This window comes from Canis lupus, chromosome 9 (assembly GCF_011100685.1).
Source record: "Canis lupus familiaris isolate Mischka breed German Shepherd chromosome 9, alternate assembly UU_Cfam_GSD_1.0, whole genome shotgun sequence".
In the NCBI taxonomy this organism is placed as follows: domain Eukaryota; kingdom Metazoa; phylum Chordata; class Mammalia; order Carnivora; family Canidae; genus Canis; species Canis lupus.
The window spans coordinates 11,118,169-11,132,510 of record NC_049230.1 but is presented as its reverse complement, the minus strand read 5'-3'; the positions used below and the strand labels follow the sequence as shown (position 1 = coordinate 11,132,510).

The 14,342-nt window shown below is 38.9% G+C and overlaps 2 long non-coding RNA genes across 7 annotated transcripts in view; one reads left to right on the top strand and one right to left on the bottom strand.

Annotated features, from left to right (window-relative positions):
- Positions 1-14,342, bottom strand: part of LOC100684380 — a 49,479-nt gene that overhangs the window by 4,020 nt on the left and 31,117 nt on the right. For 2 of the 4 annotated variants that reach the window (XR_005364277.1, XR_005364275.1), the window contains one exon: positions 1,082-2,877. The exons of the other annotated variants lie outside the window; for them this stretch is intronic. This is a non-coding gene — a long non-coding RNA (uncharacterized LOC100684380). Of the gene's footprint in view, positions 1-1,081; positions 2,878-14,342 lie in introns of those variants that run through there. 4 annotated transcript variants of the gene reach the window in all.
- LOC111097334 overlaps positions 2,642-14,342 on the top strand; it is a 28,217-nt gene continuing 16,516 nt past the window's right edge. For 2 of the 3 annotated variants that reach the window (XR_005364280.1, XR_005364279.1), the window contains exons 1-2: positions 2,642-3,033; positions 10,831-10,978. This is a non-coding gene — a long non-coding RNA (uncharacterized LOC111097334). Of the gene's footprint in view, positions 3,034-9,273; positions 10,099-10,830; positions 10,979-14,342 lie in introns of those variants that run through there. The other variant, XR_005364281.1, reaches the window with a different exon arrangement.

The window sequence follows — 14,342 nt, the reverse complement described above, 5'->3', positions numbered from 1 at the left end:
TGGGGATAGATCTGCCCGCTGTAATAGATGAAAAAATGGAAAGAAGGAATAAAGGGAAAGTTAAAGGGGAAAACAATTTTTTCATGGTGAAATCATGAGTCATATACAAATACAAAATGAACACATGTCAAAGATTTTATTTAACTCAAATGGGAGAATGGGTCAGATATTACAGCGGGTTCAAAGGGGAGTTCAAGCAATACACACACAAAATCAGGAATACTGAAATGAATTTACTCATAGATGCAAAATTGGTGTGATTGTCCACAGAGTGACAATCATTTGCATTCCTCTTGACAAAATTCATTTGCATTTCTAGAGACAAGATTCATCTTCACATTTCTGAGACTTCCAGAGTTACAAAATAGTTCAAAGACAACAAAAAGCCCAGGAATCTATATTCATAGCTACATTGGGGAAACCAAGACCACGTGCCAATTAAAAAATCAAGCATGGGGTATCCCTGGGTGGCTCAGTGGTTTAGTGCCTGCCCTTGGCCCAGGGTGTGATCCTGGAGTCCTGGGATCAAGTCCCACATCAGGTTCCCTGCATGGAGCCTGCTTCTCCCTCTGTCTGTGTCTCTGCCTCTCTCTCTCTCTCTCTCTGTGTCTCTCATGAATAAATAAATAAAAATCTTAAAAAAAAAATCAAGCATGATGGGGGCGCCTGAGTGGTGCAGTTGGTTAAGCGTCTGACTCTTGGTTTGGGCTCAGGTCCTGATCTCTGGGTTGTGGGATCAAACCCTAGATAGCACTTTGAACTCAATGTGGAGTCTGCACCTTCTCCCCAACCCTCCTGCTCATGCTCTCTCTCTCTCTAAAAAATAAATAAGTAAATCTTAAAAAAAAAATCAAGCATGAAATCTTAAGAATGTCCGGGTTTCGGGGTGCCTGGGTAGCTCAGTCGGTTAAGCATCTGACTTTGGCTTAGGTCATGATCCCAGGGTCCTGGAATTGAGAGCAGTGTTGGCCTCCTGGCTCAGCAAGGAGCCTGTTTCTCCTCCCTCTGCCTCTGTGCCTCCCCACCTTGCTCGTATTCTCTCTCTCTCAAATAAATACAATCTTTTTTTTTTTTTTTTTTTAAAGAATGTCCTGGTTTAAAAAAAAAAAAAAAAGAATGTCCTGGTTTCAAAATATCACATTTATACCTTGTGCTGCTTTATAGGGAATGCTAAAAATTTATTTGTATCCAGTTTGTTCATAAAACACTGTACCATTTAGTAATATGGTACTCACAGAAACTTTATATTCCAACTCCTCTATCACAACAATACTATGTGTAGCCTAGAGGACTTTGTGTAGGAACAGAGGCAAGAGTAAAGTATCTTTCAAGAGGTAGATCACTCTCTCTCTCTCTCTCTCTCTGTCTCTCTCTCTCTCTCTCTCTCACACACACACACACACACACACACACACACACACTGTACATCACAGTCCCAACACATACTGGCAATGTGATCTTGGGGAAATAAATGAACATTTCTTAGTCTCAGTTTCTTCATCTGTTAAATGGAAATATTAATAGTACCTATTTCACAGGGCTGGTAAAAGAATTAAATGATGTGATAAACGACACACTTAAGTACAGCCTGGCACAGAGTAATCACACAATATGGTCATTATTTTTCTTTTAGATCAGGGCTTGATACTATCTAATATATCTGAAATTTGTCTAAGATCTCATTTTGGGCAGGCTTGATAAAGCTGTGAGTTCCTATTTTCTGGCATATTAGTATGATACTAATACAAGTTCCCTTTTCTAGGGGAAAACCGATAAACTTCATTCTCTAGATCCTGGCTGGAGTTGTAGCATGGACTTGCTAGAGGCCCCTGGGCTACCTCATCCATCAGAGGTATACGATGTGTCAACAGCAAGAGGAGAAACACCACCTGATCTTCCATAGGAATCAATATGTTCTTTAGATTAGACACAACCCTATAGTCTCCACTGAAGCTACACGAATATTATTTTCTCTTTAAAAGATTTTATTTATTTACTCATGAGAGACACACAGAGAGGCAGAGACATAGGCAGAGAGAAAGGAAGGCTCCCCGCAGGGAGCCTGATGCAGGACTCGATCCCAGGACCCCGGGATCACAACCTGAGCCAAAGGCAGATGCTCAACCACTGAGCCAGGCATCCTTCCAATTATATTAGATCCTAATATAAGGAAACGTCATTTTTTTCTGGAAGATTATTAAAAATCTGGCATTTTCCACACTACAATGCACACAGAGGAAGAATTAAATTTGAACCTAATTTCATTTCAAGTAAATTATACACACTTAATTACATCTTTTCTGTTCAATTTACAGAGCAGTAGGCATTTAAGAAATTAGAATTGCTATACCTGCACTTCCAAATTGAACAAAACAAGAATCACTGAAATGACTTTTTTTAGAACCAGAAGAGGGTTTTTTTTTTTTCCTTTTCTAGAATAGAACATTTTTCTATATGAAGAACTGGCATTTTTATTCCATACCCTACCTACTCATCACTCTGCTCAAATTATCTTTTCAATTCCTCAACTCAGTGGTTTGTTGGTTTTGTTTTGTTTTGTTTTGTTTTTTTTCTATTTATGGTAGATGAAAACCAACCCAGATGCTATAAAAATAGCATTAAGATGCAAACTGAAAGCTCATAAGAAAACCTTTGGGTTGAGGGCATTTCTGGCCGGGTTTTCCAATAAAACAAGTGTCCGTTAAGATGGACGTTCGAAACGTCCTTTATTTGACATTGGATTGCCCTCGTTTGCCCACTTGGTTGGTATAGGTGAATTTAATTTTCTCTTTTCTTTGTTCGATTATCAACTCTGCAGGCCCCTCTTCCATGGAAATCCATCCAACTTCAAGAGGACTCAGTAGGGCAGAACTGCTCCTGAAATGCCAAAATGGGGAAAACAGCTTGAGAATGTTATGAGGCAAGATAGACTGGCGTGAAAGATATTTTCATCTCCACTCACTGGGTGCCAACTCAGGACAAAGTTAGGAGAACGGTGCAGTATGTGCTGTAAATTAATACTGAATGGAACAGGTGAGTTAAGAATGGAGTAAGAATGGAAAAGTGAGTCAGAGTCAGACATAAAGTCACAGCATCATAACTGTATCCTCAAGAGAATCGTCCGTGGCGGTCACTGGCAAATTTCTGCCACTATTTAATGGTAAATTATTTCGTGCTATAAATAGTTGGGAGTTTGTGGATGGCACAATGTTCCTAGTATAAACGTAGATGGGAAAGTAGAGTTTAGTTTTTAATCCCACTCTGCCTCTTAAGTCACTGATTTCTATTGCAAACTGAAAGAGAGAAAATTATGTATGTGAAACATTAACAGTTTAGGGTGCGTAATGGGGAAAACAGGGTATTCTGTGGCAAGCACTTTATTTCAAAGCATTATAAAAAAAATACTGAAGGACAGTATTTTTTTTCTGTTTCTATAGCAATCTTTCCATTTTTTCTTTTCTTATGAAAATGTCTTTTATATATATATAAACATATATGTATATTTATTTGTAAAATAGGTGAGGGCTTTAAAATGGAGATCTATATGATAGATCTTTGTCAATTCTATTTATACATGGCCTTGAAACCATCTCAGGTTCTTAGTTCTTAGCTTTCCTTTTCCATAAATACAAAAATGGAGATGATAAAATGATGGAAAATTTTAAATTTTTTTCTTATGCGTTTATTTGCTTTGTTTTGGGATTCCTGGGTGGATGTTTTTATCTCTGTGAAATATTACTAACACTGAGAACTTCAAAATATCCATGAGGCAATACCATGGAAGCTCAATCTATTGGGATGAAATAAAACTTTAAAAGAATGAGCCTCAAAAAACTTTAAAAGGATATCTTTCTATCTTAAAAGAATAAAAGCTATGTGTAAAAACTTTGTACTGCTGAGGGTATAGGGTAATAGGTGTGTATTGGTAACACCTTACTAAAAAGTCATTTATCAATACATACCAATAACTTCTAAAATGTTTGTATTAACTCAGGCTGCCATAACAAAATACCACACACTAGATGACTTAACCGAGGGAAATTTATTTTTCACATTTCTGGAGTGTGGCAGGCCAAGGCTAAGGCGTTAGCATGCTAGTTTCTGGGGAGAGGTCTCTTCCTGGCTTGTAGAGGACTGTTGTCTCTCTGTGTGCTCACATGGTGGTGGAGGCCACAGAGAGAGGAGAGATAGACTGCTCTCACCTCCCTAGTCCTATGGGATTAGACCTCACTCTTAAGACTTCATTTAACTTTACTTCCTAAAAGCCTTCTTTCCAGATACCATGACACTGGGAGTAAGAGCTTCAATTTATGAATTTTAGGGAGACACAACTCAGCTATAACAATGTTTATAACCTTTGACCCAGGAATTCAACTTCTAGGAACCCATCCTTTGTGTGATATTGAGGTAGGGTTGTGGTATGGGGAGAGGTAACCAGAATGTAGCCCTAAATGAATGCTTAAAAAATATTCATTATATTACCTACCATTTTAGGCAAGGAAAACACACACAGGCAAGGTGGGCATAGAATCACCTGAGTAAAACCATGAACTAAGTTACAAAAGCAGAATGCCATTTGATTTCCAGGTTGGCATCCAGGTAAACCAGAGCAGTGTCACAAATCCAAGGCAGGCCCAACAAGAAATTAATAAGCTAAAAAACGCAAGTCACAAACTAAAGGGGGGACCAATGCAAAAGAAGGTCCAAGTAGAGAGACAGTGCAACTGCATAATTCTCAGAGCCTGGTTTAAGTATTCACCAAACCATGTTTTTGTTTGTTTGTTTTACATTATATGGGTAACCTAAGCCTGAACATTCCATGATGATAACCTCTTTTGGCTTTTGCTTTTTTTTTTTTTTTTTTTTTTGAGTGAGAGAGAGCGTGGGTGCAAATGGGGCATGGGAGGGACAGAGGGAGAGAGAGAATCTCAAGCAAACTCCACACCCAGCATGGAGCTTGATGCAGGGCTAAGTCCCATGACTCTCAGATCATGACCTGAGCTGAAATGAAGGGTCAGATGCTCAACCAACTGGGCCATTCAGGTGCCCCGTTGCTTTTGTGCTTTCAAAAACAGTTATAAGTGACACTATTTCAGAATGAATGAAGTTATACTTAATGCACAGAATAACAGTAACATTCTGAAAAAAATGTGTTTTTCTTAATGTTCTCTAGCTATTTCATCTATTTGCATGGCTTTAGTATCATCTCAATAAAGACAACTCACAAGAGGTGCCTGGGTGGCTCACTCAGTTAGGCATCTGCCTTTGGCTCAGGTCATGATCTTGGGGCTCTGGGATCAAGCGCCACATCAGGCTCTCAGCTCAGTGGAAAGCCTACTTCTTCCTCTGCTACTCTCTCTGCTTGTGCTCTCTTACTCTCTCTCTCTCTCAAATAAATAAAATCATTAAAAAAAGAGAGAGACAACACAGAAATCTGTTATCTGTTTAAAAAAATAAAAGATTTATTTTAGAGAGAGAGAATCCTCAAGCAGATTCCCCACTGAGCACAAAACCTGACATGGGGCTTAATCCTAGGACCCTGAGATCATTATCTGAGCCGAAATCAAGAGGCAGCTGCTCAGCTGACTGAGCTACCCAGGCACCCAACAAATTTTTCACCCTTAAGACCTGGCCCAAATAGGGTCACTGCCCCCATATCTATGGTTTCAGTTACCCAAGGTCAACAATGGTCCAGAAGTAGATGAGCCTCACTTTGACACATGGTCAGGTCAGTTGTAGCCTAACTATGTCACAATACCTATGTCGTTCACCTCACTTCATGTCATCACAATGAATGTTGGCCTTTTATCATTTCACATCATCACAAGAAGAGTTAAGAACAGTACAAAAAGATATTTTGAGAGAGAGACCACATTTGCATAACTTTTACTATAGTGTTATAATTGTTCTATCTTGTTATTAGTTATTGTTAATCTCTTACTGTGCCTAATTTATACATTAAATCTTATAATATAGGTATGTATGTATAGCAAACAACATAGTAGATATAGGATTCAGTCTTATCCACCATTTCAGGCATCCAGTGGGGGTGTTGGAACATGTCCTCCTTAGATAAAGTGGGACACGTCTTACAAATACAGTAATGCCTGGCCAGATGCTTGACGACCATCTCCCTCCGAGTGAATCATCACCTCCTGGGAAACGTGCCTACCACTCTGTGATCTTTATCTCTCTCCACAGCATTCCCACCCATGAAGAACCTCAAAGCTGTCTTTGATTCTTGTGTCTTACCCACCATCCTCTTCCATCTGCATTTCCCACTCAGCCTTGGACTGATACTAAACTGAGTTAATTAATGGATAATCGTTACGTATTTTTGCTTTTTATTTTTTTATTCTACAGAAGAGATATAATTTGGGGTCGTACCAAGCAATATATTCATTTTTTTTGGCACTTTAGGAACAAATAAGAGATGCATGTATGTTTTAGACTGTTCTGGCTGCTATAACAAAAATACCATAGACTGGTTGGTTAAACAACAAACATTTCTGACAGTTTTTGAGTCTGGGAAGTCTGAGCTCAAGGTACCAGTAGATTCAGTGTCTGGTGAGAGCCTGCATCCTGGTTCACAGAGGGCCATTTTTTTCTGTCTCTCACATGGCTGATGGGAATGAAAGAGCTCCTTGCAGTCTCTTTTATAATGGCACAAAATCCCATTCATGAGAGCTCCACCTTCATGACCTAATCACCTCCCAGAGGCCCCACCTCCTAATGGTGATATTGGAGGTTGGGATTTCAATCTACAAATTGAAGGAGATACAGCCATTCTGTCCATAACAATGTAGTCGCATAGTTAGGGTATGTGTATTCAAGAATGATACTAGTCTGTTAAAAAAAAAAGGCTTGTGATAGCTCTCTCTTGCTTTTCCCTGTGAAATAGAAAGCAGTCACTTACTAAAAGTCACAACCAAGGGGTGGAGACTATGCCAGGAGTAATAGTGACAGATAAATACAACTGTGCTTTCATTTTTCAAGAGCAGTTGTGTTCTAAAGCAAGAAGCTTTAGGCTTTTTGGTCTCTGGGCTACATTACACTTTTAGGACCTACTGAGGATCCTGAAGAGCTTTGTCCATGTGAGTTTTAATTATCAATACTTAATGTACTGGAAATTGAAAAACTGAGAAGTTATTTTATTGATTTGAAGATAGCACTGAGGAGCACATTGCATATTAACGTTAATATCATTCTAGCATTATTATTATATTAGTATGATTTTTACATCACAGAGACCCTGAGAAAACTACTGTCCTAAAATTTCAGTTTGTTCCAGAATGTGAAAGAGCATAATTAAGCATAAAACTTTGCAAGTGAATTTATTTGCTTTGATTTATAATACCCGAGTCTCAAATAAAAGCTATGAAATGTCAAAATTTATAACAAAATTTTCTCGATTCTGATGGTCTTGCTTCCTGGGCTTACTGATTAGTGGTTTCATCCAAAATAACAAAGTTTATTATTTCCCCTATGTGTAATCTGCCTATATGGCAAAGAGTCTGTGTCATAGTATAGTGATTTTCTTTGCTTCATCTTCACTTTATTATATCCTTGATTACTCAAGAAAAAGGAAAACAAAGGTTCTCACTGGTCTTTATAAGAATCTGTGCTTATTTTTTATATATTTCTTTTATAAGTAAATAATAGAAACTTATTTCTCATGGTTCTGGAGACTTGGATGTGAAGTCTAAGATCAAGGTGCTGGCAGATTCTGCTTGGTGAGGATCCACTTCCTGGTTCAGAGATGGCCAATTTTATTCTATGATTATTACTTAAAAATTTTTTTAAAGATTTTATTTATTTGACAGAGAGAGAGAGCACAAGCAGGGGGAGCCACGGTAGAGGGAAAGGGAGAAGCAGGCTCTTCGATGAGCAGAGAGCCCGATTGGGGCTCCATCCCAGGACCCTGGGATCATGACCTGAGCTAAGGACAGACACTTAATGACTGAGCCATCTGGGTGCCCCTTTTGTGATCACTTTTTTTTTTTAAAGATTTTATTTATTTGACAGAGGGAGAGGGGGAGAGAGAGAGAGCACAAGCAGGCTCCCCAGTGAACAGAGAGCCCCATGCAGGGCTCAATCCCAGGACCCCAAGACCATGACCTGAACCAAAGGCAGATGCTTAACCAACTGAGCCACCCAGGTGCCCCTGTGATCATTTTTAAATGTTATATTGGCACTTTGGTTAAATAGTTTCACAGGCACCCATTATCCTTTTTTTTTAATTAAGATTTTATTTATTTATTCATGAGAGACACAGAGGGAGGCAGAGACATAGGCAGAGGGAGAAGCAGGCTCCTTGTGGGGAGCCCAATGTAGGACTCAATCCCCAGACCAGGATCACACCCTGAACTAAAGGCAGACAGATGCTTAACAGGTGAGCCACCCAGGCATCCCCCCATTATCCTATCTTAATCAAGTCCCCACATTTCCTTTAAAGACATTTTTCATTGCTTTCTCACAACTAGATGTGACCTATAAAAGACATTTTTAAAAATTTTGTATACTAAACCTATCTCTGAGATTTCCTAGAGGGCTCTTGGAAAAGCACAAAGGTTTGTTCTTTTACTTTATTATAAAAAAGAGAGATATTAGTAATAATTAAGTTTGTTTGATGTGTTACAATAGAAAAAGTTGCATAGGAATATCTGTCAAGTAAGAAAGTACACAGAGCCCGGCCTAGGTTAAATATGCATAAGTACAATGTTATCAATATAAAAATTTCAGAAATCAAATGCTATATTAGAAATTCCTGGAGGTTTGTTAATGCCCATGCTGACCATAATGTTTGATATTCAGGGTGAATACAAAAGCCTTATGAAATAGTTATTTAATGTTCCCTGATTAAAAAAATTCAGTATCCACCATTCTAATAATGCAGATTATGGTAATAAATTAGTGTGAGGATGGCTTGGCCCAAGGTGGTTTGGGGGTTGTAACAAAGTCAATTTCTGGAAAAACGTTGAGGGCAGAGCCTATAGATTTTTACTTGGAATTGAACAGGGATTAGTGAGAAAAAGAGAGTAGTCAAAGCCATCGTCCAAGGTTGTCGGCTTAAGCAAGTGGTGGAATTGAGATGCCTTTAATAAGATGAAGAAGACCATATAGGAGCACCTGGTTTGGGAGAAACTACAAAGAATTTCAAATTGGATCTGTTAAATATCAAGTTATTGATAATAAATAATGTTAATACAAATAAATATAAATGTATAATATAAATAGATAATAAACATATTTATATATGTAACCATATCCTAAACATGTTACAAATATTAACATATTTAATCTCTGCCTCCTCCTCAACTACTGAAATTTGCATTGGAACAGGAAGCCTGTTCCAGGAAGAGAGCTATTAACAGAGACTCCCCTTTACCTAAGAAACTTACCAGCATAATAGGGTAACCCTGTTTTTCCAAATATCTCCTTTCTCCTTCCTGTTAATGGCCTACCTCTCCTTTGTTTGTCTGACCCTACTCCTCTCCTTAGCTCTGATAAGATTCATGTTGCCTCATTGTCTTTGGAATTTCCAGGATGTGTGGATTCCCTGCACATACGCCCATTACATTTGATTTTCTCCTGCTTCATGTCAGTTTGATTCTAAGTCCAGCCAGAAGTACCACAGGGCAGAGGAGTCTTTCTCCCTGAGGGAGTTTTTTACAGACCCCAAAATTTCAATGTAACATTCAAATTGTAGTATCTAAAATTCAATATGGTACTGGAAGGAAGGTCAATCAAAACTACAAGTACAGTGAAAAAATTTCAGAGTGGTCCCTCCCACATTTTAATTTTTTTTTTTCAAAAGCAAGAGTGTACCTCCAAAAGCTGGTACAAGTTTTTAAGTCAAGCATGTATTAGCACAGGACAACAATCTCTATTCCCAAGGGAGATTGCAACACTCGTCTTTGTTCACCAGATGTGGTCCAGCCTTTAGATCATTTCCCAGTTAATCTCTCTCCAGTACTAATGTTGACTGATCAGTCAACGTCCAAGTGAGGGGTTTTGGAATAGAGCAAGAGACATAGATTGGATAAGTCCAAAGAACAGAGCTATGTGGACTCAGTGCTCATTTTCCCAAACAGTAAGGTACAGTAACCTGTTTACTTTTTGTTATATTGGTCATGCCAATCTGAATAAGCAGATCGGTGGGTTTCTAGGACTTTCCCACTTGCTAAAGTATGTTAAATGGAGCTGTGTCAAAACCTGTATTTGCATCTCAGAAACCTAAGTAGCTGGGAAAAACTAGCAAATTGTTTTGTTTTTATATATATGAATCAAATCTGAATAGGACTTGATTTTTAGTTTAAATATTATAGTGCTCAGGTTAGCTATCTGTTGGATTAAATGTCAGGCATATCCTTAATTTACTAAATTAGTGTTCAAGTCTGTAATTGAAGTAATCCCTTTGATAATGTATCCTTAAGGCAAGGGAATACTTTGACTTAATTAAAAAGAGAATGTCAGTTGATGAGTCTGTCTTTTCAGAGAATGTCTCCTTGCAGATATATTGAATCAAAGAAATAATAATCAGCTCAGTGAAACCTTACTGTTAGAGAACATATTTGTAATTTTTAAATGAATATATCATTTGTGTAATTAGGCAATGTGAGTCTGTCACATTTGCTCTGATGGAGAAAATAGGTTTTCTGATACTAGCACAGACTCTGATCTTATCCTGAACTATAATCTTAGAGAATTCTCCTAACCAATGTTTGCTTCAGTTTATTTTTATCATAGAGGGGTAATTCATTAAACACAACATTTTTAAGAGAACTTTTAACACACAAGGTTTTTAATTTTTGTTTTTGTTTATGTTAGTAATACTCTAGGAGTAAGTCCCGGTTTCTCTTCTCCTGGCCTGTCAAAAACCAGCTTTATGATTTTGGCAAGTTATTTAACTACAGATTCTTTCACGTATAAAATGTCAAGTCTGATCTTCAATGTTGGATTCCAGATCTATTTTTCAGTGAGTATTTGTTTTATTTAAAGATCATCTTTTGTTTTCTAAATATTGAAGATGTTACTCTTCATATTAAGTTGACCTTTTTTAAAGATTTTATTTATTTGAGAGAGAGAGACAGAGACAGAGCAGGAGTAGGGAGGAGGGGGAGAAGCAGACTCCCTGCTGAGCAGGGAGCCTGACATGGGACTCGATCCCAGGACCTGGAGATCATGACCTGTGCCAAAGGCAGATGCTCAACCTACTGAGCCACCCAGGTGCCCCGTAAGCTGATCTTTTATTCCTATATATTGAGATCTAAAAGTTCAAAGTTGGAATAATACTGTCAGGAAAACAGAGGAGCTGGGAAAGAGTGGAAAATGGACAGAGTACTAAGTATCCTGTTCAGAACATTCTGCTGGGTTATTGTTACCTTTCGTTGTCTCTGAGCTATTTTGTAACTTTGTACAATGGAAAATACAGTTAGTGATTCTAAGGATTCTTGCCTAAAGATGTGCAGATTGGGTCCACTGAAATGCAATTGACCATTGCCTTTGGATAGGAACATGGTTTATGTTCATTTGAAAATTCATTTCAACATCCCTAATTGCTCTATACGTCTAGTTCTTTGAATTCTTCTTTGCATCAGTTATAACACTGTATTGGTTTCCTCATTAACTAATAAGTTAAATAAAATCTTGGACATATGAGCATTTCATATTTGTATTAGGGTCATGATTAAAGGATAATTAAGAAATTATCCTTTAATTTACCTACATAATTAGATTACTGCAAGGATTAAGTAAGATGTTGCCAGCGTGTTAAGTACTAGGCACAGTGCCTGTGACCTAATGATGATGGTTATTCATGTTTAGTCTACTGAGCAAGTGAACTTTGGTTCCAGCCAAGAGTGTCTTCCTCACAGCTAGCTGGTAAGGATTCAAAATAACAAAGGCTTTGGCTGAGGTGGTTTGAAGATAATTAAAACTACAGGTACTTGAGAAAAGGACTTAAATATCAACAAACTCCATCTATTTTGTTAAAAATGTTCAAATATCAATCTCACTTAAAATCATGTTTGATTCATATTAAATACTTTCAAAAGCAGTGAAGGAACTAGCAGAGATTAAGTTACCACCTGAAGTGCATATGGATGCAGAGGCTCAAGAAAACCACCTGAAAAAACATGCAGAATTTGAAAGGAACCAGCTCTCACTGCTCACAGTTCTGTCACTAATTGAAGTCATCCACTTGCTGAAGATCCACGAATAATATGGCTTTTGTCACCAAGGGGGAAGATATAAGATGGATTAGCAGATAAGAGTCAAAATAAACTTCCAACTGCCCTATTGTAGCTTATCTTACCACCAAAATAAATGTTGCATTGCAGAGAAGTAAAGGATATTTTATTTAGGTGTGTATTTTCCAGTTACCCTACAGAACAAAGAAATCTGAACTGGCTACATACAGTTAAAGATCCAGTTTCAACAAATAGGAAGGCACCCTAATTACAAGCTTATTATACACTAGAGCAGGTTTTCTGGGAACAAGACTGGCTTTCATCAAGATATATAAAGCAGATTGTTGAGAAGATTAAGTGAGATGGGTTGGGGCACCTGGGTGGCTCAGTCGGTCGGGCATCTGCCTTCAGCTCAGGTCATGATCCCAAAGTCCTGAGATCGAGCCCCGCATGAGGCTTTCTGCTCAGTGGGGAGCCTGCTTCTCCCTCTCCCCACCCTCCACTCATGCTCTCTCCCTCTCTCTCAAATAAATAAGTAAAAGCTTTTAAAGAAAATGAGTGAAATGAGTTGAAGGAGCAGGAGGAACATCCCCCTCCCCCAATTTCTTCCCCTCAATACCACGATGAGCAAAATATACAACCACTACCACCACCACAAAGGAAATAAATAAATTCAATAAACATTTATTAAATACTGCTTATGTGCCAAGTACTCTTGTAGCCAAAAAAATCTCTACCGTGGTGAAGCTCACCTTGGCAGTGAGCAAGGAGCATGGTTGTAGAGACAATCAGCAGGATAAATGAAGAAATAAATGATAAATAAGAGTCATGGGTGCTATGGAGAAAGATGTGAACAGCAAAGGGAAGGTCTGAGGGCTATAGTTTTAAAAAGCCTGGTCAGAGAAAGTCACTTTGAGAGGATATTTGAACAAATACTTTTATTTTAAAGATTTTATTTATTTACTCATGAGAGACACAGAGAGAGAGAGAGGCAGAGACACAGGCAGAGGGAGAAGCAGGCTCCATGCAGGGAGCCCGACGTGGGACTCAATCCCCGGTCTCCAGGATCACGCCCTGGGCTGAAGGCAGGCGCCAAACCACTGAGCAACTCAGGCTGCCGGAACAAATACTTTTTTTTTTTTTTAAAGATTTTATTTATTCATTCATGAGAGACACACAGAGAGGCAGAGAGAGAAGCAGATTCCTCACAGGGAGTCCGAAGCAGGACTCGATGCCAGGACCCCGGGATCACAACCTGAGCCACGGGTAGATGCTCAACCACTGAGCCACCCAGGCATCCCTGAACAAAGACTTAAAGAGCAAACCCTAAAGATACAAGGTGGGATGGGAGGAGGGGAGAATGTTCTGGGTAGAAGTCTCTGAGGCAGGGCGATGCCTGGTGCACTTGAGAAACAAAAAGGAGGCCATCTGGACTCAGCAGAATGAGGGAGGAGGAGAGAATTGGATGAGGTCAGGGAGGTAACAGGTGAGCATGGAGGCAGATCCATATAAGCCCAGGGAACCAGTGTAAGGTCTTTGACTTTGCTCTCAGAGTATGGGGTGCCACTGGAGAACTTTAAATAATGGAGTGGTATGACCTGATGTCAATTTTAAATGAATCGTCAGAGGAAAAACAATAGCGACTGCAATCAAATAATGAAAGAATCAACAAGAAATAAAAGAATCTATAGAGGGAGAAAATGGGAAGTACTTGGCTCTCAGCCTGCTCTTATGCTTCCCCCACCAACCCCAATAGCCTCCCCCGCCAAAAAAAAAAAAATTAAAAAATGTCCTCTTCTAAAACGCAATAACCAAGTGAAGTGAGAATTAGGAAAACAGTTGTTTTGGGATTCTGTACCCAATTCCAATGTGTGAAGGGGAGACTGCTTCCCCCACATTTCTTAGGACACTAACCAGATGTCCTACAATTGAACTAAATTCTGATGCTCTCTACCTGGAGACAGCATCAAATTCCACAGGTAAGGGTTCGGTCCCACAAGGCTGCCCTGCTCTTCACACACCAACTGCACACCCAGATTGGTACTTGCACCCCTGACCAATTGGCTATAAATCAGAGGTTCCCTAGACCTCCTCTTTAGGTTCAATTACTTTGCTAGAGTAGCTCACAGAACTCAGGAAACCCATTTATAC